This window comes from Suncus etruscus, chromosome 9 (assembly GCF_024139225.1).
Source record: "Suncus etruscus isolate mSunEtr1 chromosome 9, mSunEtr1.pri.cur, whole genome shotgun sequence".
NCBI lineage: Eukaryota > Metazoa > Chordata > Mammalia > Eulipotyphla > Soricidae > Suncus > Suncus etruscus.
This window is the reverse complement of record NC_064856.1, coordinates 82260244-82274873: the sequence shown is the minus strand read 5'-3', so window position 1 is coordinate 82274873 and position 14630 is coordinate 82260244. Positions and strand designations below refer to the sequence as shown.

Below are 14630 nucleotides of genomic sequence, written 5' to 3'. Positions count from 1 at the left end.
CATATCCTTGCTAGCACATATTGTTTCTACTATTTTGTTATGTACATTTCACATTGTTTTTTTTTTATTTTTATTTTGTTGTTGTTGTTGTTGTTGTTGTTGGTTACACCCAGTGGTGCTCAGGGTTACTCCTGGCTCTGCATTTAGAAATTGCTCCTGGCAGGCATGGGGGACCATATGAGATGCCGGGATTCGAACCACCATCCATCCTGGATAGGCTGCTTGCAAGGCAAACACCCTACCGCTATGCTATCTCTCCGGCCCTATCATTATTTTCTTGATTTGGACTTTTTAATGCTAAGTGGTACTGAGCATTTTTATGTCTATTATTAATCCACTTGTTTTCATCTGAAGAGTGTCTGCTCATTTTCTCTTCCATATTTGATAGGGTTTTTGAGTATTTTAATCTTTGTGAGTACTTTATATATTCTGGGTAGCAAGCCTTTATATGATGTGTTGAATGCAAATATTTTTTCCTAATCAGTCCTTTAGTTTTATCCCATGTGTCTTTTGCCATGCATAAACTTAAACTTAAATTTGATATAGTCCCATTTTTTTTTTATTTTGTTGTTTTGCCAGTGGTATCTCATTGAAGATGCCTTTGAGGTCTAAATCTTGGAGCATACTGCCTGAATTTTTCTCATTGTACTTTAGTTTCCAGTTGGATCTCAAGACCTTTGATCTTGACTTTGAATTGACTTTATGTAAGATGTGAGATATGGACCAAGACTTATTTTCTTATATGTAGTTATCCAGTTTTCTTAGCAACATTTGTTGCTATCTTTGCTCCATTTCATATTCTCATCTCCTTTATCAAAAATCATCTCTCTAGGCCAAAGCGGTGGTGTGGAGCAGTAAGGCATTTGCCTTGCTGGTGTTAGCCAAGGACAGACTGCAGTTCAATCCCCTGGCATCCCATATGGTCTCCCAAGCCATGAGTGATTTCTGACTGCATAGCTAGAAGTAACCCCTGAGCGTCACCAAAAAAAAACAAAACAAAACAAAAAAATTATTTGTCTAAATACATGGGATTTTGTTCTTAGGCATTCACTTTTGACCCAGTAATTAGAGAATATATATTTATTTCAGTACCAGGCAGTCTTGATCACTATGACTTTATAATAGAATCCTAAATTAAATAATGAGATGCCTCTACATTTCTTATTTGTTAGCATGGCTTTAGCTATTTGGCATCTCTTCTGACTTTATTACAAACTTTATTATTGACTTTTCTAGTTTCTTAAAGAATACTGTGTGAATTTGGGTAGGGGATGGCTTTAAATGTTTGTAATAGTTTAGGTATAGTAATCATTTTAACCATATTGATTCTTGGGACCAGAGTGATTGCACAGTGAGTAGGGTGTTTGCCTTGCATGTGGCCAACCTAGGTTCAGTCCCTGGTCTCCTATATGGTCCCTGAGCATGTGAGGAGTAATATCTGAGCACAGAGCACAGAACCATCAGGTGTAGCCCCAAAACCAAAACAAACAAAAACAATATTGATTCTTCCAATTATAACCTTGCACAATTTTTCCAATTTCTGAGCTTAGAGCCAGGAGTAACACCTGAGCGATGCTGGGTGTGACCCAAAACAAAACAAAATAAAACAAAAACAAACAAACAAAAAAGATATTGGCCTAAAATTTTCTTTTCCGGAAAAAAAAAATGTCTCTGCTTAGGATGTTAGTAATGCTAGTTTCTTGAAAGGTATTAGGGATTCCTGCATTTTAGATATTTTGGAAAAGTAAGGCAGTAAATCTTTTCAGAAGGTTTTACAGAATTCACCAGTGAATTCATTTGGATCAGGACTTTTGTTTTAGGGAAGATCCTTAACTTCTGTTTCAATTTCCTTAACTTGTGATTGGCCTGTTTAGTATTTCTACTTCCTCCTTGTTTAGCTTTTGGAGATTATATGCCTCTAAAGATCTATCCATTTTTTTTAAGTTCTCCAGCTTAAAGAGCATGAAGTTGTTCATAGTAGCTTCTCAATATATTTTGAATTACTGAAGGATCTGTTGAATTTTCTCCCCTTTGATCTCTGATCCTATTTATTTTAATGTTTTTTCACTTATTTTTTATTTGTGAATATAGCTAAAAGTTTATCTATTCATTCTATTGTATTTAATTTGAAGAACCAACTCCTGATTTCTTTGAATTCAGGAGTTTTTTGATTCTTTGAATTTTTTCTTGGTTTCTATGGTGTTAATTTCTGCTCTTGTTTTTTTTTTTTTTAAATGTTCCTCCGTCTATTTCATTTTGGGTTCATTTTTTGTTCCTTCTCCAGATTTTTGAGATGTGCATTTAGATAGTTGATTTGGGCTTTTTCTTCTTTCTTAATACTTTTGACTACAAAAGAAAAATCACATTGAATCATACTTACTCCATAATTTGCCTAAGTCATACAAGAAAACTCACCCACCAATCTCATAATTCCTGATGTCACTCTGGTACCAGCCACCCTCGACTTGGCACCCTTATATGTAATCAAAAATCTGCTCTAACTGTGAAGGTCTTAGGAAGTTCTAGCATTTTGCAATTCATGACTTGGTTTAGATGCTTAAAGAAGGTAAATCCATTCTACCCAGGCAGACTTTTATGGGGCTTGAATTCATATATCTGGGAGATTCTATTTACTAATGTAAAGAATTCACCTTTCTCTTGAAGCCAAGCAGGAATGACTGGCTAGACAGGTGTTTTCCTCAGATCAGATTTAATAGGGAACAGGCAGGATGGAGAAGCCAGGGTCCTTTTAGCCCAAATCATTAGAGAAGTCTTTTGAGAAATCCACCCAGCATCTAGGAGAAACAGTCAGAAGTAAATGCCAAAAGAAGTAGCCAGGACCACCAGCCATCCAACAAACTAACCAATCAACAACCCTCTTCACACTCCAGCTGGGGGTTCTTATCCCCTCACCACCACCACTGCCACTGCCTCTCAATTAGTTACCTGGGGTCTCTATTTGAGAAATTTCTCCATTCTTAAAGGGACAGATCCCTTTTCAGAGAGAGTCATCCGAGAACTAAAAAGGGCATATTTGGTCCACAGTCTCAGAAGGCATCACAAAATGTGGGAAAGCTTGGAACTTGGGCTTCTGTCACCTCGTATACATTCTTGGCTTCTCCTGAGCAGTTCCAATGAAGTGGGGTGGGAGATTAGATCCTGTGACCTTAATGGTTGAATATCTCGTCTCCAGTGACTGCCACAGTCAGAAAAGTAGAATTGCAAAAGATGAATTTGAGAATGAACAGCAAATGTTTCTAATTAAAATTTGTTTCATTACACTGTGCAAAATGTCAATGCTAAAATCATTTTTAAGTTAATAAAAATGCCAAGAACTACTGCATAATTTGTTTTCCACATGCAGATTTTCATACTTCTATAGATGCATTTGAGTGCCATATGTGAGGTCTTTTAAAATAACTTGGCAAACAGTGTGGACCATTAAATGTAGAGTATTCCACTAGAGATCATAATTTCCAGATGCATTGTGATTTGAAACTACTGAAAAAATTTTTTGTCAAGTGGGTCATAATTATTTCTGTGCATTCTATTAACATAAATATTAGACGAATGATTTTTTTTAATTCATGCTTCAACTTGGATCTAAGAATTTATTATTTGACTATTTTTATCTTCATGCTTAAATTGATCTGTCAACTATCATTAGATTCTTTGGGTTGTTTTAATCATTTAAATAGTGTCCTTTTTTTTTTTTTTTTTTTTGGTTTTTGGGCCATACCCGGCGGTGCTCAGGGGTGACTCCTGGCTGTCTGCTCAGAAATAGCTCCTGGCAGGCACGGGGGACCATATGGGACACCGGGGTTCGAACCAACCACCTTTGGTCCTGGATCGGCTGCTTACAAGGCAAACGCCGCTGTACTATCTCTCCAGGCCCCTTAAATAGTGTCTTAAGAAAAATATATCTCATGGGAACTGGAGCGATAGCACAGGGGTGAGGGCATTTGCCTTACACACAGCCAACTGGCATTTGATCCCCGACATCCTATATATTCCCCCAAGCCTGCCATAAGTGATTTCTGAGCACAGACCACAGAGTAACTCAAGTGTTGCTGAGTGTGGCCCAAAATCCTCTCCCCACAAAAAGAAAATGGTGGCTCTATAAGAACATTGTCACACATATATTCTAAAGTTTGCTGATTTAGATTTATTTGGAATACATCCTAGGATCATTTTTTTCTCTTTTTGGTAGAACAGTGTGTTTATTGCCTAGAAAAAGTGTTCCTTGACTCAGGGCAGCCCAAAACCCTGTTTTAAGAGAATGACAAAGTAAGATTTCTCACAATTAATATCTTTTTTTCTTTGCCAGTTCTGCCTTTGGTCTTTCCCTTTATGGGTTATACAGACCAGCAGCTTTTTCCTAACCTCATATTCCCCTGTTTTGCTCACAGACTGCTTGCTTACAGCCTTTGTAATGTACAATTAGCACTGAAGCACATGAAGATAATAAGAGAATCATCATAAAGCCACTAAAGAGAGCAAATAACATTTCAAGCTGGATTTAATCCCAAATACCTGGCACTCTAAAACTGAGTGGTACAGAAACCCAGAAGCCAAGTAAGACAATAGAGTTAGCTATAGGATATAAAAATCAGTATACACACTACCACAGTAGACACATTCAGAATTAATCACAATGCATACAAGATTAGTAAGTACTATAATATTGAAGCTAAAATGATTGAGAGAAAGAAGGTATACCTCTAAGATCTAATGCTAACAAGGCAAGAGGGATTCTCAAATTAGATGATACAAGGGAAGACTTTGTGAAGACAGTAACCCAGGATCTTTGGCAGAATTTAAACTAGACAGCTATTAATTTTTATTTTATTTTATTTTATTTTTTTGTCCCCCAATTCACAATACAGACCAAGCAAAGGGCCTATGTTGAGGTGTATATGGGGTGCATTTACTGTACCTCCTCTTTCTATACAGTCAGTATAAACACAGCCTGTGGTAAGAATTGGGAGGCCATATCTTTTCTTTTCTTTTCTTTTTTTTATTTTTTAATATGTGTATATATATATATGTATGTATGTATGTATGTATAAAATCCTTCACCAGTGCAACATTTTCATGACCAATATTCCAAGTGTCCTTTCTCCCCACCCCACACCAGCCTGTACTCTAGACAGGCTTTCTAGAAGTAGAAGTAGACAGCTATTAATCATGTTGAATGGAACCTGATCATTTATATCTCTGGGCATCAGGTTTTCTGATTTCAAAGAAAAAGTGAAATTTTTAAAAATACATGATGTTGGGCCAGAGAGATAGCACAGAAGTAGGGCATTTGCCTTGCACACTGCTGACCTGGGTTCAATTCCCTGCATCCCATATTGTCCCCTAGGCCTGCCAGGAGCAATTTCTGAGAGCAGAGCCGGGAATAATTCCTGAGCGTTGCCGGGTGTGCCCCCCCCCCAAAAAAAATAAAACCTCACTGTGTTTACCACAAATTCTGGGCTGTTTCTGTTGAATCAGAATCCACTAGATGTTTCCAGTTGTGAGATACTATTGCATCTATTTGAACCAATCATTTCATTGTCATCAGAGCAACTGCTAGCAGTGCTAGCAGTTTTTTACTCATACTCTAATGAGTAAATGAGGTTTGAAACCTTTCAACCTCTGTTTGATTTAAGTGTCCTTTGCTCCCCAATCTGGCCTGCTTCCTCCATCTGAAGAAAAAAGATGCTTTTGATTGCAGGAGGGTGCCTGTGGTCAGATCCTATTGTCCCCTTGAGAAAGTCTGTTCTCTACTACTCTCTCCCTTACCATTTTCCAGCTCTGAGGTTGAGCTGGGTGATGTCCCTTGCTCAGAGGTGAGATGCTTAAAAGGGGAGTAGAGGAACATAAATAATTTCTCCTGGTAAATACAAGTTTCCTAGAGATCCAGAGTTGCTTAAGAAAGTTTGCAAGGCAGCAGCAGGGATGAATATATAATAAACAGAACTTTATGTTTCTCTCTATCTCTCTCTCTCCTTTATAAGGTAGTGTAGAGAGACCACAGCAGATGACTTATTAATTACATTTTCCAAATGAAATGGCTGCCTATGGCAAAATTTCTACCTAAAATAGACCTGAAAATGCAGAGATCTCAAGACCTTAGAGCTTTCATCTTTGCAGCTAAGCTCAAACAGGCTGCCAAATTGGAGATAGCTTATCCTTTTCTAAGAGGTTGGGTTTTTACTATGGAGGAAAATAGTTCTTTGCAAACAATTTCCAGCTTCTTCATTTTAATTTTTACAGAGTTTAGTCACTGAATTCAAAGTGAATCCCACCTATTCAAAGACTGAATCATATTAAAAACTTACTGTTGCATTTAGATCACAGGGTTTTTCCAGTTAATTTCAACAGAGATGTACAAGCAGGAGATGAGAATAGGTCTTTATTGTAAGCAGAGAAATAATTCACAATTCTCTTGAAGTTGTATATTTACACCAAAGTAAATAGAACTATTTTGAAAGCCTTAGTATAGGTTCATGCTTTACCCACTTAATCTCCTAATAAAGCTTCTGGATTTGAGAAAACAAAAATCACCTTCCTCCAAAGGTTGCTAGAAGTTCTCCTTTTTGTTTTCTCAATGTGGAGAGAGTTAATCCTCCAATATGTCACATTGTATGTGCTTTTCTCCTCATGGCATTAGGATATTAGTTTTTCAGTGCAATATATACTTATTATCTCTTTTTGCAGTTTTCATGTTGTGTATTTTAATAGCCAAGAGGGATTTGCTGATGATTAAGAAGCAAAATAAAAGTGAGGGGGGAGTTCTTATTACATGCAATGATTTCTTACATGCACAAAGAGCATTCTCTGGGGCTTAATTGAGAAAAAAACAAACAGAAGGTAAATGTCCTCCATGTTTACAGGTTAAACATTCCATAAGTGGCTCAGAAATCAGCCCTTCCCAGCAGTCTCCAGGTGACTAATTGCTGGAGCCTGGAAAAAAAACGTTTGAGCGACTTCGTTTTCCCCAGGGATCGACACTCACGACGGGATAATGCTTACCCTGATAGAAGTGTCACAGTAGGGACTCGGCATAATTTGCTGATATGATATAAAAAGTAGCATTAAGGTAATTACATTTTGCACTTGTAATATTTCACAGGCAATAATACAGTGGAAATCGCACTTTTTTTTGATAACCTGGTCATTTAAAACTTTTTTTAATAGCGCTGCAGTGAGGCTGATGTATGTGATGGGTTGTTGTTTCATGAATGTGTGCTCAATTTATAAATTCATAAATGCAGTCATGAGACCATTTAATGAGGGTTAAAGACAGAGTAATAAGTTGGAACTTGTTTGAATGGGTATCATAAAGAAAGATACTTTTGAAATTGTAATAGCAGAGAAATGGGGAAGGGTAAGGATTTACTTACTTAGAGCCATTGTTCTAGAAACATTACCATGGACAGGGGTCAGAAAAATAGTACCGAGATTAAGGTGCTCGTCTTGCGTGTGATCAGCCCCAGATCAATTCCTAGCACTATGTGATTCTCCCAGCATTATGCTCTGTAGCCTTAGAGACTCTTATTCATCCCATCCTCTGGCCCTCACATAGACCGCCTTCCCACTTATGTGTCCTTAGACAGGGCGTGTGGATTTTCCACTTGATGTGTGACTTCTTGAAAGTTATTCAATCCTCTAAGCTACTGCTTTGAAGAATGGTGCTGGATGGACTGGTCCATCAAAATTGTAGTATTTTTTGTGATTCTACAAATAATTCAAAACATTTCAGTTTACTAATTTTTTTTGGTCACACAGGCGGTACTTAGGGCATACTCCTGGCTCTGTGCTCAGGGCATATTCTTGGCAGGACTCATAGGACCATAATGAGTGCCAGGAATCAACCCCAGGGTGGTTTCAAGCAAGGCAAGCACCCTACCTGCTGTTCTATCAATCTCTTTAGCTTAGCACTGTGTTAATTTACTTTCACTTTGTAAAAGATTTTTTTAAAACATTTGTAAAATATTTTCCAGAATCGTTTTTGAAAAATTCCTATGAATTAATTTTACTTCAGAGGTAAATTTTCTTTCTTCCATAGGAGTATCATAGCCCTTGGAAAATTATAATTTACCCTCTATCATCTCTTGAATATTGAAATTCCGGCAACGGCTTTTGGTATAAAACATTATGGATTTAACTTCATCAAAGAAACCCTACTTTTTCTGTTGGTTCAGGTGGAGTTGGTGAGGATCTTTGAATGCTGCCACTCCATCAACCACTCACATCACAGCATGTGTGAGATCTTCATTAAACAACTATTATGTGCCACCACTAAGCTCAGTGAGCATACAATAATGAACAAGATACAGCCACTTCCCTCCTAAGCTTAATTGCAACAGGGTATTTTAACTCCAAAAAAAATTTCTCATTAAAACTAATTTAGAGAAACTCTGAGGATATTGAGGCAAGCCTGGTGCTGGAGGTCATGTTGGGGAATGTAGAGACTGGAACAAAATTTTTGACAGCTTCCAGACAACTTCCCTCACCATCTTGCTACATGTCTTTCATTACTTCTGCCATTGTTTTAATTCTTTCTTGTTTTTGAGACCATCTTCTCTCCACACTTAACTCTTTGCATACTGGACACACTCATCCATGTGACAGATTGGGGGAAATTTTCCCTTTTAGAGCACACAACTGCTTAAGCTGCATTTCAGTGCTTACTTATTGGAGTGTCTCTGTACCTGATGGTCCAACTTATGTACAGTCTTGTCCTAGAAAACTGGTGTTCTCAGCTTCCAGTTCCACAGGAACTCCTATTGTTTCCATATAAGTAGATGACATTTTCTCCATGGAGTATGTTACATTCAGTTTCCAGAAAAAACCAAGTATCCATTCTTCATGCTATCAAGTATGTTAAGGATGGACAAGAAGCAGACTATTATGAATAGGTGTCTGAGAGGAGATGCTGAAAATCTCTCTTAAGTATACCTCTGCTTGGACTTGGAGAATCTTAGTGGAAAGCTGTTACATAAGGAATAGATGGCATCTGTAGTGTCCTCTTATCCCTAATCACTCTCTTGAAGGAGATTTGAAAGAGATGTTGGTGATGAAAATAACTGTCTTTCATCTGCTATCCTGATAGGTCTGCTATAGAAAGAGAACAAAATGTCATTTTGCAGTGTTAAAGGACTTATATATAAGTCCAAATATAGTTTTATTTGGACTTAGTATCTGCCTTGATCTTCTAATAGCTGTCCCCCTTCCTAGAATTTCTTATTGCAAGGCTTACAGAAGCAGGAACATAAGTCACAGGGCAGGAAAGAACCTATTTTTTTTTTAATGAAGCTTTCAAAAATCTCTTTCCTGAACCTCTGGTATCCTGTAACTGTCACAGAAACTCTGTGGGAGATGCAAGCATACCCAAGGGCTTTTGTTTCTCCCATTTCCAGCTGCAAGGCTTTTAGATGGTGACCATTTTATCGGCCCAGTTTAGCTTCTTCCCTGAAAAATAACAGAAAAGAGCCTATTTAGGAAGTATGATCTCATTGTACTATCCGTTGTGTCAAAGAATGTTGCTTGGTAGCAGATATTTTTATATAAGACAAAATTTTAAACGGACAAAAACAAACCTGATTTATGTAAATTTTCCTCATATGAAGTTGGCTTGGCTCTAGAAGACTCGCTGATTTTATGCTTTGACCCAGTATCTGTGGTCTAAGCATCTAGTAATAGCAGAGAAAAAGTATCAAACATATAAGTATAAAAAAGCATGCCTCTGGGGCCAGCGAGATAGCCTGGAGGTAAGGCGTTTGCCTTCCATGCATAAGGATGGTGGCTCGAATCCTGGCATCCCATATGGTCCCCCGTACCTGCCAGGGGCTATTTCTGAGTGTAGAGCCAGAAATGATCCCTGAGCACTGTTGGGTGTGACCAAAAAAAAAACAAAAAAAAAAAAAAACAAAAAACAAAAAAGCATGCTTCAGAAATAAAATTAGTCCTATGAACTAGAAATGCAACATAAATGGGGCTAGAACCCTTGGGCCTGTTGACTGTGGCTCAAAAAAAATCAATAAGGATAATTAAAGGGCATCTCTGAAGGGTGAAAAAGATTTATAGTACTCATGGGTCCAGGCTCTGCTGCTTAAGGAGCTTGGAGGTGGCTTTGCCTTAGTGACAGGAAGTGCAAAGTGCTGACTATTGCCTGGGGTTATTGCAGCTTCTCACCCTCAGTACCATTAACACTTAAGGTGAGGTAATTCCTGTTAGTGAGGTGATTCTAGGATGTTTAACAGCATCCCTGGCTTGTCCCCACTAGATCTTAATCATAGAAGTCATCAGCACCATTTGTGACCATCAAAGATATCTCCAGACATTGCCAAATACTCATTAGGACAAAAATCAGCCCTGCTTGGATGGGACCCACTGAGCTGTAAGAATGAAGGCGGTTGGAGAATTTGGTGCCACTAGAATGTTATTTTAACCAAATTGGCCAGTGCCTCCACCTAGATTTCTTTTCCCATAACACCTGGAGCCCTGAAATTTTGTTGAAACCTCTGTTGGGGATAGTGGCCAACATAGAGGTGATTGCCAAGATGTCAAACAAAAGAAGGTAATCAGGTCATGAAAGTCAAAATCAATCAACAGATCAAATAATTAAAAATCTTGAAAACAGGACGTTATAATCACAACCAAAAGTAAAAAGAAATAGTATACTCTAAATTAATTTTTTGTTCTGCTTGTGGAGAAACAAGAAAACCGTGCACTTGGTGAAAACTGCCTAATCTGTTCGCCATTTCACATTTCAATTATCATCTTGATTTCCATGTTGTTATTGGCTTACTTTCAAGAATCTTTTGCAGATGGACAGAAGCAAGTTGTAGGCAGCATTGGGATTAGCCTGGGAGAGGCAGGAGAGAGCTTTTTTTCTTCCAATATGTTTCAGAAGTTTGATCTAAGTGGAAATTTTATGTCATGGGTGGTCAGTATCAGCTCAGATTAATACTAATTTTCTCTACTATGTTATGTGAGTGCCAACATAAGAACATATTGCTGTGAGATGGGACAAGAATGGTCATAATACAACACACAATGTCTGTGTCTTTTCTGAAAATGACTAAGATTTAGGATGAAAAGGCAAGGAAGAAGAGTATTTGATTGTGCAAACATCCCAAGGGAAAGAATGTGATATTTCTCTGCTCACTTTCTTGATTCTCACTGACTTAGATTCTGACTACATTATCATTTCAATATACAATAGGGTAAAAGTTTTCTAATTTATTAGGGCTTATAGAAACTGTCTTTGTCATAGTTCTAATAATTTCTCTTTCTGGACATAATTTATTAATCGTGCTTTCATGATGATGTGGCTTGACATAGCTGGCCTTTTAAAATCATTCTTGTTTAAAGTGAATAGCATGTGTGTTGGTTTATCTCAGCTGGGACAAAAATAAAAAGTGTGAAGGGGGAAAATTCCCTATTACGTTTTATAATTATAATATGAAAATTCAGTTAATTTCTTTTATCATAGTAAGTCATTAAAGACTCAAGTAGGTTTTCAGTCTTTTGTTTCCAGAACAATCCCCTAGAGGCTTAGCGCTCCGTCATCCGAATGGGCCTGATTAAAATGGGGAAACCTCTATCTTCAGATTACTGCTCTCCATCATTAGCATTACGTTATCTTGCTCTTCAGACTGATTTTTAATTTTTATGCATGCAATTATAAATGATTTACCGGGACATTCATCGCTGGACCTGTCCTGAGTCATTAAATTCACCTAGGTTGAATGGCCTGATGTGCACCTGAAATTAAGCAAATCAGTGACATTATCTTGCTGGATTTTTCTGAGGCTTTAGAGAAAGAAGAGATTCCTTTCTCCCTCTCAGTTCTTTTGCTTAATGGGAAATATTTTTAATTGATAAAAGAGGTAATTAGCCAGGGCTAAGAGGTGCTCACTAATTGTGCAGTATATCTCGCCAAGTTCATTTGGCCATAGCTTCTGGATTTGGAGGAAAGATGACTCTAATACAGATCTGCTGCGATTAATAGTGGCTCATGCAGTTTGATAGTGTTTTTTCTCCTCAATAGTGTCCAGGCAAAGAACTATGTGGACACTTAGAAGGGACCTAGAATGTGCCAGAATTGAGAATGCTCATGGCAGACCTTTCACTCCTCTCAATGTTTCAAATTGTTTGGCTATGTGGTATGTATGGAAACTTCCTTAATGCTTAAAGACAGAAGATTGAGACTGGACAAGATTTTAGTTATTCTAAAGAAGGAAACGAGCTTTTCCATGCTCTTTATTCTGCATGCTATGTTATAGTTCATACTTCTTTATTTCTTTGCATCTTATAGCACCTGTTTACTTTAAAACTATTTTTATTTTTGGTTGGCTTCTTCTACTTATTTTTTGTTTTAAAATGCATCTATTTTTGGGCCCGGAGAGATAGCATAGTGGTGTTTGCCTGGAAGCAGCCAATCCAGGACCTAAGGTGGTTGGTTCAAATCCCGGTGTCCCATATGGTCCCCCGTGCCTGCTAGGAGCTATTTCTGAGCAGACAGCCAGGAGTAACCCCTGAGCACCGCCGGGTGTGGCCCAAAAACCAAAATAATAAATAAATAAAATACATCTATTTTTTTATCTTAAATATATATGTGTACATATATATGTAATATTATTTATTGTGTGTGAGGCTGGGTCATTTCCATTGATGCATAAAGCTTATTCCTGGCCTTATGCTCAGGATCCCTCTTGACTTTGTACTCAGAGAACAGAATGTTGTTCTAGGGATCAAACAGTGTCATCAATATACAAGCAGGTACCTGAACTGCTCTTTTAAGTCTCCAGTCCCCAACATCTGTTTTGTGTTTGAAGCAAAGTAGCTAGTTCAGCTCTATTCATCCAGCTCTGCTTATCCAAGGCTTTTTGTTTCAGACACTTACATCTACCCCTCTTAGTTAGCATTCTCTATACACCAAGAATGGTTTCTTATCAGCACTTCCTATTCTGGGGGTCAGGCATATGGCCCTTGTCTGCCATGGCTAGAGTGGTAGACAAATAAAATGGAAATAATCTCTTACTGATGTGATACTTCCTTTTTCCAAATGAGAACCCTAGGCCTAATGGAATTTAAATTACTGGTTAGAAGTCATGCAGTTGATAAGTATAAGTAGCAGGAATTAGAGACTGATTGGGTCTGATTTCTTCCCCTTGCTTTCTACCTGATGTAGTGGCTCTCAAGCATGTTCTCTTTGTTCAAGGAGGCATAAAACCAGGCAGAACTGGATCCTGGTTAATTTGGTTGGGAGATGTACCCTTTCCCCAACACCCAGCACTCTTTTACCTAAATTGTTTTTTTGTTTTTTTGGTTTTTTTTTTTTTTTTGAGATGTTAATCCCACCTGGATGATCAGACCTGCCAACACCTGGGATGGGGCAGGCTGTTTTAGAAAAAGAATAAAAAAGTCTGGCTGGGGGGAGGGGAAGGCTAGAGCAGCAAAAGGACAGGAAGAAAGGCATGGCTTAGGGGCACAGGCCAGGGAGAGTTTGACAAAGAAAGCAAATGGCAGAAAGACTCAGAGAAAAAGCTGTGAGAAATAAAGTGAGCTGACTCCAATGAATATTTTACTTACTGCTTGTGTATTGTTTATCCGCTGTTACCCTACATCTTCAAACCCACCAGTGGAAGGGGCTACCAGGGGAGGACTCACCAGGGGAAGAAAGGGGAGGAGAGGACTTACCCAATATATGGACTTTATATTTTTTAATTTAAATTCTATAGGGAGACTGCCTCAGTAGTGTAGACAACCCACTTTGCTGTTTTCTTCTATGTCTATTCAGGTATTGAAACAATACACTCATCCTCCAAAAATCAGAGATCCAATAGAAAACATCCTGGTTGAACTCTAGAAACAACTCAAAAAAGGGGCTGGAACACAGTGGGTAGGGCATTTGTTACAAGTGGCTAACCTGGGTTCAATCACTAGCATCGCATGTGGTCTCTCGAGCCTGCCAGGAGTGATTTCTGAGCACAAAGCCAGGAGAAGTCCTGAGCACTGCTGAGTGTGGGAGGAAAGGAAGGAAGGAAGGAAGGAAGGAAGGAAGGAAGGAAGGAAGGAAGGAAGGAAGGAAGGAAGGAAGGAAGGAAGGAAGGAAGGAAGGAAGGAAGGAAGGAAGGAGGGAGGGAGGGAGGGAGGGAGGGTAGGAGGGAGGGAGGGTGGGATGGAGAGAAGGAAGGAAAGAGAAAGAAAGAAAGAAGAGAAGAAAGAAAAGAATAAAAATGAAAAAGAAAAGGAGAAAAGAAACAACTCAAAGAAACAGCTGGTTAAAGAGGCACTGGAGTCATATGCAGGACTTTGTCAGTGAGGCCTGATAAGAGATAAGACCAGAAACTATCACTTTCCTCACTGACTGAGAGTGGAGACCTCCGACTCTAATTACCTGTTTTGACACTTACAAGCTGTGCACAACTTGGATGGATTACTTACCTTCTAGTCTATTGTTTCCTGATGTGTAAAATGAGGATGACATAGTAATAAAAAAATTGATTTGTGTTGTTTGTCTACCAACTACCATTTCACATCCACTGACTTTTTACATTTCCTTCCCTTCCAATCTTGTCAGGACACTAAGAGCCTGCTTTCTTATTGACTGTAGTTTTAATGTGAGCAGA

The 14630-nt window shown here is 38.3% G+C and overlaps 1 non-coding gene across 1 annotated transcript; it reads right to left on the bottom strand.

Moving 5' to 3' along the window:
• Positions 1–4861: 4861 nt before the first annotated feature.
• On the bottom strand, positions 4862–4991 carry LOC126019363 (small nucleolar RNA SNORA51). Its single transcript, XR_007499088.1, has one exon. It is a non-coding gene; the product is annotated as a small nucleolar RNA SNORA51 (small nucleolar RNA).
• Between the last annotated feature and the right edge of the window lie 9639 nt (positions 4992–14630).